This window comes from Dermochelys coriacea, chromosome 4, assembly GCF_009764565.3.
Source record: "Dermochelys coriacea isolate rDerCor1 chromosome 4, rDerCor1.pri.v4, whole genome shotgun sequence".
In the NCBI taxonomy this organism is placed as follows: domain Eukaryota; kingdom Metazoa; phylum Chordata; order Testudines; family Dermochelyidae; genus Dermochelys; species Dermochelys coriacea.
This window is the reverse complement of record NC_050071.1, coordinates 144,308,469-144,316,871: the sequence shown is the minus strand read 5'-3', so window position 1 is coordinate 144,316,871 and position 8,403 is coordinate 144,308,469. Positions and strand designations below refer to the sequence as shown.

The window sequence follows — 8,403 nt, the reverse complement described above, 5'->3', positions numbered from 1 at the left end:
GCTGGAGCAGCTTTCGCCACAATGCTAGAAACACCAGCCTTCAGCCCTGCCCAGCCCATGGGAAAGTTTCCTCTGATTGGCTGCCTACCCACACTGCCCCGCCTGCCGGGAAAGAGCAGCCAATCAGAGCTGCAGCAAAGGCCAGATGAGCTCTCTCCCTCCCCCCAATCCCCAGGAGTCAAGGTGTTTGGGGAGGGGGAGCAGAGGGACACCTGGGGGAACAGGTAGAGGTTGGGCTGCAGGGGGAAGAATTGATGTGGGCCTGGGGCACATGGCAGAGCTGGGGTGATGCAAAAAATCACCTGCTGCAGAACTGAGGGGGCATAGAACTGATGGGGGGGTGGCAGGGGACAGATAATTAATTAACTGGGATGCTTGGATTTAGGGAAAAGCTGAGAGCTCTCTGAACCAACTGCAGGACACAAGAGTGGAGTTTATTCTCTCTCTCTTTATTGTTAATCTTTCACATGACATGGAACCGTCAGAAAGGATCGAGTGGTTCAATAGCTACTTCTGTAGCCATTTAATCCCATCTTCATTGCCGTGGTCCTTCCATTCCCCGTCCGTTCCGCCATCTGTCATACTCACTTGGTGTGTCAGGTGCAATGGATCCCTGATTTGGAGCCTCTACTAGTCAATTATACATTGTGACAATGAATTAAATAAATAATTACATTAAGAAAATAAATCAACATTTAATAATCAACAGATAATTTTATCAATTTTAACTGAATGCAATACATGAAATCCTGTTGCTGTTTGGGCCAGGCCTGGTGTCATTCTAGGTGGTGGTTCTGCAAAGCTTCCTGCGGTGACCCAGGAGCATGGCACCAATCTCAGGGCAGGCTGTTAGGGAGCCGGGCACAAACTCCAGACGGGCTGTGAGTTCTATACATAGATTTCACCAACCAATTCTCAAGTGAAAACTCCCCAGGCACCATAACAGCCTCAACATGGAGTCACAGCCAGTCATAAGAACATAAGAATGGCCACACTAGGTCAGACCAAAGGTTCATCCAAACCCAGTATCCTGTCCTCTGACAGTGGCCAGTGGCAGGTGCCCCAAAGGGAATGAACAGACAGGTTATCATCAAGGTTTCAGAGTAGCAGCCGTGTGTATATAAATCTCTCCTCTGTTTTTTCCACCAAATGCATCCGATGAAGTGAGCTGTAGCTCACGAAAGCTTATGCTCTAATAAATTTGTTAGTCTCTAAGGTGCCACAAGTACTCCTTTTCTTTTTGTTATCATCAAGTGATCCATTCCTGTCCCAGCTTCTGGCAAGCAGAGACTAGGGACAGCATTCTTGCCCATCCTGGCTAATAGCCATTGATGGACCTATCCTCCATGAATCTAGCTAGCTCCATTTTGACTCCCATTATAGTATTGGCCTTCACAACACCCTCTGGCAAGGAGTTCCAGAGGTTGACAGTGTGTTGCATGAAAAAATACTTTTTTGTGTTTGTTTTAAACCTGCTGCCTATTAATTTCATCTGGTGGCCCCTAGTTCTTGTATTATGAGAAGGAGTAAATAACACTTCCTTATTTACTTTCTCTAGACCACTCATGACTTTATAGACCTCAGTCATATCCCCCCTTAGTCGCCTCTTTTCCAAGCTGAAAAGTCCCAGTCTGATTAATCTCACCTCATACGGAAGCCGTTCCAGACCCCGATCATTTCCAGATCATTTTTGTTGCCCTTTTCTGAATCTTTTCCAATTCCAATATATCTTTTTTGAGGTGGGGCGACCACATCTGCATGCAGTATTCAAGGTGTGGGTGTAGCATGGATTTATATAGCAGCAATATTTTCTGTCTTATTATCTATCCCTTTCTTGATGATTCACAACATTCTGTTTTTTGAGTGCCGCTGCACATTGAGGGGATGTTTTCAGAGAACTGTCCACAATGACTCCAAGATCTCTCTCTTGAGTGGTAACAGCTAATTTAGACCCCATCATTGTATATGTACAGTTAGGATTATGTTTTCCAATATGCATTTACTTTGCATTTATCAAGATTGAATTTCATCTGCCATTTTGTTGCCCAGTCACCCAGTTCTGTGGGATCCTTTTGTAGCTCTTCACAGTCTGCCTGGGACTTAATTATCTTGAGTAGTTTGGTATCATCTGCAAATCCCGGTCCCTTGGGTGCTCCCATCTGCTTTGCCACCCAGGTGAGCTGCCTCTGTGATAGATGGTCCCAAAGAATAACAGCAATATTCTGATTACTCCCAGTGCCAAACAATGAATCGCTTATCCCAGGGTCAGGAGGAGCACCTTAATTCTCACACCAAAGACTGCGGTTGTAGCCAATCTTGTAATAAACTAAATACAGATGTATTAAATAGGAAAAGGAAACAAGAGAGATATTTACAAGGATAAAGCTGGTAAACACCTTTAAGGCTAACTCAGGCTAAGCACCAGGCATCTTTTGCTTATGCCTAGAAAACCTTACCCCCAGAGTTCGAGCAGCATAGAGATCCAGTTCCTTCTTGTTAGAGGGTTTTATCCCTCTCTTGCCATGTGCTCTGCGCTGCAAACTCAGCTGATGGAATACTCCACTTGCATGACTCATCTTCCCAGGGGAAGGGCAGAACAACCAACGTATCTTATCCTCTTTCACATCCCACAACAATCCGTCTGGTGTCGATGGACCTTTCCTGTCGTGAAGGATGTAACACCTTCTGCTGGAGACCGGCGCTTCACACCAGTTAATGTCCATGGTTTACACGGTCACAGAGGCTCACAATACAACCACTCAAATAGTACCTTACAATACGGGATACAGATGTTATAAGGCGGACAAATGAGGGCAGCAACTCACAGGTATTCAATAAAATCTAAGACTAAAGAAGTTTTTATATAGTTAAGACCTGTATTAACACTACTACAACTCAGGTGAACCACACTGATCTCAGCCATGTATTTGTCAGTGTTCCATTGAGACATGGGGACTTTGGCTTGAGCTGGCACCAGGTCTGCCTGTGTCACAAGTACCTAATAAAGGCCCTGATTTAGGAAATCACTTAAGCACAGGTTTAAATTAATTCCAATTCAGGACAACACTTAAGCATGCAAGCTTAAGGTTAAGCTCATACTTAAGTGCTGTCCTGACTAGGCATGTTTTCCAGAAATGGGCACTAGAATGGGGCCCTGATCCAGTAATAACAATACTCTTTATTCAAAACTACTTGCTGAATATTTTCTTTGTCTGCAGATTGTTCACTTGCAGATAGTTGTGAATATTCCATCTTTAAAGTTCACACTCAGTTGCTTAGGTTTGAGGGGATAAATAGGTCACATGATATCCTTGTGTTCTCGGAATGAATGAAACTCTTAGAATCAGAATTCTGGTGCAAATATTTGTGTGTATCCATCTGATATTCTATTTCAGTTAATGTCTTCTAACATTTGTATAAATGTTTTTCTCTCTATCAATGTTTCTCTGAGTACACTCATTTGCTACAATCTCTGCAAGAGCTGGTTAAATGTTTATTACTGAAACATTTTTCCACTGAAAAGTGGCTTTTTGACCAAAATTATTTTTTTGCAGGAAAAATTTCATTTGAATCAAAATTCATTTTTTCCCACCAAGAACAAGAAATTTTAAAACTTTGTAAAATGGTAAATGAGTAAAAAACTTTCATTTGCTGTTCAATAAAGTTTTAATGTAAAAATTGGGGGTTGCTTTCAAAAATAAAAAGAATTATACCAAAAACATTTCTGAAATGGATTTTTTTGTTTTTCATGAAAAAAACTAAAAATTTTCACAAATTTCAAAATTTTGTGCAATAAATAAATACATTGGCAGTTTCCAGACACCTCTAATATTTGCAGATAGTGAGCACAGAAGGTGAATGCGGGCAAACAAAGAGAAAATGAATTTCAAAAAATGAAACAAAAATTCTCAGAGGTATTAGTTGGCAGTATTGTATCCAACTGGGAAATCACCCTGAGAGAATTAATCTGGAAGTCCCCAAGAGTCAATTTTGTGAGTCCGATCATACTTTTTAAAAACACTAGAAGGGAATGTCTCCACTACAAACTTACATCGACCTGTGTTAGGTCGCCTTGCAGCCACCGCAGTATTTATTGCAGTGGTCCATGTCCGTGGTACCCTTCTTCTGACTGAAGAGGGGCAGTGTGGGTGAAAGTCTTGGCTCCTCACTTCCGTCTCCCCGCTGGGAGGCTGGCTGCTCCCCGGGCTGTTGGCTCCCCACTCCCCACCAGGAGCACAGCAGAGAGCGAGGAGCCGGAAGCTCCATGCAGCCAGGCTCCCAGCGGGGAGCTGGGTGAGCACAGCTCAACTCGGAGCAGGCCGTGGAGAGCCAGGACCCAGGTGGTAGCCCCGTTCTGAGCATGGAGTGGGGAGCCGGGCAGGTGCAGCTCAGCTGGGACGGGGGAGCAGAGCTGGCTTTACCATGACGTGAACTGAGGCGGCCGCCTCAGGTGCCAGACTGGGGGTGGGGGGGTGCCACTAGGACCCAGAGTGTAGAAAATGGTGTCTGCTGCTGGTGCATGTTTATTGTCTCTGCTCTAGATGCACAGAGATGGGGGAGTGCTGTGCTGGAGGGAGGAGGGCACAAGAGACAAAACAGGCAGGCAGGAGAAAAGGTGAGAGGAATAACAGAAAGTAGCAGGCGCTGCAGGGAGAGAGAGGAGGAGGAGTCTCTTATGTACCCCCTAACACCCTCAGGAGCCTGGACAGATTAACTCCAGCTTCTCAGGAGCTTCCTGTGTCCTGCTGCTTCCCTGAACCCACTTGAGGAGAACAGGCCGTCAACTGAAGTAATAGGAGCCAGTTAGGTCCTTAGGACGCTGATCTCTTCCCTCACTCAGGCCCTGCTACCAGCCTGCTTATTTGTCCCCTTCATCTGAGTGCTGAGAGCCACTAGAGCTGGCCCAGAACAGCAGTCAGGAGTGAAAGAAGAAAATGCCCCTCTGGGGCAGCATTCAGAAAAAGAAAGCAAGCAAAGGAAGCTTTTCTATCTAAGTAGGAAGGAGCTCTCCTGAGATACATAGACACAAATGTTCACGGTGAGCCTTGCGGCCCAGTGAGGATGTGAGTGGTGAGGAGATGCCTGATCTTCCAGTTAGTCAGAGTGCAGGTGACCTGGCAGCTACTGCAGAATCCATATCTCCATCTCAAATGGATGTAACCCTGCACATTCCTGAAGAAAAGTGTAGATCAGAGACAAGTGTGGTGGCAGCACAAGAAACAGCTGCTGCTGAGTTTAGTTCGTTAGGTCTAGATGATCCAGGACTGTGGACCCACTTGAGCAGTAGCCTGAGGGACTTCCTTGTACTGCATGGGCCACAGCAAGTGAAAACTTCATGTTCCCCAAAGACAATGAAAATAGAAGTTTCCATCCAACACATTACTGGCGTGAAATCCCCAATGGTGACAAAGTGGAGAGGCCATGGCTTATGTACTCAAAAACCAGGAATGTTGCATACTGTTTTGGTTGCAAACTCTTCCAGTCTAATGTTCCAGCCACATTGGGTTCTACAGGAACAAAGGACTGGAAAAATCTGGCTAGAAATCTGGCATGCCATGAGAAGGCAGCAAATCACCAGAGAGCATTCCATAGGTGGAAAGAGCTTGCGATGAGACTAAGGTTAAAGGCCACCATAGATGATCAGCATCAAGAGAAGATTGCTTCACAGTCTCTTTACTGGCAAAATGTTCTGAAAAGGCTCATTGCCATTGTGAGAATGCTTGCAATCCAAAACCTAGCACTTCGTGGCACTTCAGATCAGCTGTATGTGCCAAACAATGGAAACTTCCTTAAAATGGTGGAGCTGATGGCTGACTTTGATGCTGTACTCCAGGAGCATCTAAGAAGAGTCACCATTCAAGAAATGTACATACACCATTACCTTGGAAAAACAATTCAAAATGAGATCATACAGTTACTGGCAACAAAAGTCAAACAGAAGATTGTGGCAGGTCTGAAGTCAGCGAGATATTACTCTGTTATTCTGGACTGCACACCTGACATCAGCCATATGGAACAAATTACTTTAATGGTGCGTTTTGTAACAACAACAGAACCTAGTGAAAATGTCCCTGCAATGGTGACTGTCAGAGAGCATTTTCTAGACTTTATTGACATTGATGATACTACAGGACCTGGTATGACAAATGTGCTTCTTAAAAAGCTGGAATATACGGGAATTGCGATACCTGACATGAGAGGTCAGGGTTATGATAATAGTGCTAACACGAGAGGAAAGAACAGAGGAGTGCAGACACGGATCTGAGAGTTAAACCCTCGAGCTTTTTTTGTCCCATGCAGTTCTCATTCATTGAACTTGGTGGTCAGTGATGCAGCATCAGTTTCTAGAGAACAGCCTGGGAACATCCTCCCTGACACTGAAACCACTGAGTGCCACAGGTTGGGAAAGTCGAGTGGAGGCGATAAAGCCTATCAAACACCAAATTGGGAAGACAGATGATGCCATTATGGAGGATAGTGCTATGACAGGAACTATTTGTGGGAGAACAGTGGCAGAGAGAAAGTGAATCCCCAGAAACATACATAACTTCAAATTTCTGTGTGGCTTAGAGTTGTGGCATGACATACTGTTTGAAATAAATGTTGTAAGCAAGAGACTCCAAGGTGTTGACCTTGATATATCTGGAGCAATGGAACAACTGGACAAAGAAAAGTAATACCTACAGTCTTACTGGTCAGATGAGGGATTTCAAAATGTTCTGAAGAGTGCACAGAAGTTGGCAGAGGAACATCATACTGAAGCTATTTTCCTATCCATTCAAGAATACAAGAGTCACCAAAGAAGAAAACATTTTGAATACGAGGCACGGGATAATCCCATAAGAGACCCCAAACAACAATTCAAAGTTGAATTCTTTAACCAGCTGCTAGATTGTGCAATACAGTCAGTTGAAGAACGTTTCATGCAGCTCAATGAACACAGCAGAATATTTGGGATGTTGTATGATATTCCAAAACTCCTCACTATACCTGAAGAAGACCTACAGCAGCAATGCAGGGAATGAGAGACAGTGTTGACACATGATGACATGTGCGATATTGATGCCAGTGATTTAGGTGATGAACTGAAAGCCCTTTCAAGATACATTTCAGCAGGATCAACTCCAAAGGCTGTTCTGGAATATATGTGCACAAATAAGATGGCCACCCTCTTTCCAAATGCTTTTGTTGCTCTGCACGTACTTCTAACACTTCCTGTAACAGTTGCCAGTGGAGAATGCAGCTTCTCCAAGCTGAAGTTAATAAAAACACATCTACACTCCACAATGACACAGGAGAGGCTGGTTGGCCTTGCAACCATCTCAATAGAGCATAAACTGGCCCAGACTGTGGACCTTCAGGAAGCAGTTCAAATCTTTGCAACCAAGAAGGCATGGAAAGCACCACTTTGATTATTCAAACAGCTAAAATGCCAGTGTTTACCATGCAGACAAGAAAAGTTACATTTGCTATTCAGGTGTTTGAAAGTTAAGTGTTACTTAACATTTTTGAACAAGGCATTTTAAGTTGTTAGTTCTCCTTTATTGGGGTAGGTAGCAGAGCAGTACCATGAGAGGAGTAGAACAGGAAGAAGGCAGAATTGAGAACTTTCGAAGTTTTGGCCCAAGCGAGGAGGCATGGGGGCGTCATTTGAGCTCCCCGCCTCAGGTGCCAAAATGTTGTGGGCCGGCCCTGCTGGGAAGCCTGGGCAGCAGCTCAGCTGGGAACAGGGAGCCAAGAGCCTAAGGTGTAGCCGAGCTCTAGCTGGAGCTCCCCACACATCCTGGCATTCTTCTCAATTTCACGGCTCCATGAATGAGCCAACAGCCGAGGTAAGTAACCCACAGTGTCTACACAGACACTGTGTTGCCCTGACTACACCGACATAAGGCCTATGCCCCTCATGGAGGAGGAGTTATTATGTCAGTGTAGTAGGGCACTTACATCGGTGGGACCAAAGCCCTGGTGTGGACTCTGACATGAATAGGTCGATGTAAGGCAGTTTACATTGACCTAACTCTGTAGTGTAGACCAAGCCAGAGGGTAAGATTCTGCCACTTTTACTCACTATGTCAAATACCTTAATTTGCAGCTGGTCCCCTTGAATGAATGTCGGGGAACGTATAACCCAGTGTGGATTAGCATGGCAGAACCCAGCCCTACTGCATCGGGAGGTTTTTGTAAGCTAGCTTCCATCCTCAGCCAATGTGAAAAACAGCATTTTCAGCGGAGGAAAGGGGGGTTTCCTGTTAAAACCAAAACTGTTAAAACCAAGTTCCTTCCCAGCCTAGCGTTAACCTCAAGAGAACATGCATTCAGGCTCCCTTTGTACTCTCTGTGGCAGGAGATTTTGTCATTTGGGATTAACCAAAAGATTCTAATTCTAACTGAAAGTCTTTTTCT

General features: G+C 44.7%; 1 protein-coding gene across 1 annotated transcript in view; it reads left to right on the top strand.

Moving 5' to 3' along the window:
• Nucleotides 1–280: 280 nt before the first annotated feature.
• Nucleotides 281–8,403, top strand: part of LOC119855220 (C-type lectin domain family 4 member F-like) — a 13,033-nt gene continuing 4,910 nt past the window's right edge. The window contains exon 1 of the mRNA XM_043512879.1: nucleotides 281–285. The gene's annotated coding sequence lies outside the window, so the exon portion shown is untranslated. The remainder of the gene's footprint in view (nucleotides 286–8,403) is intronic.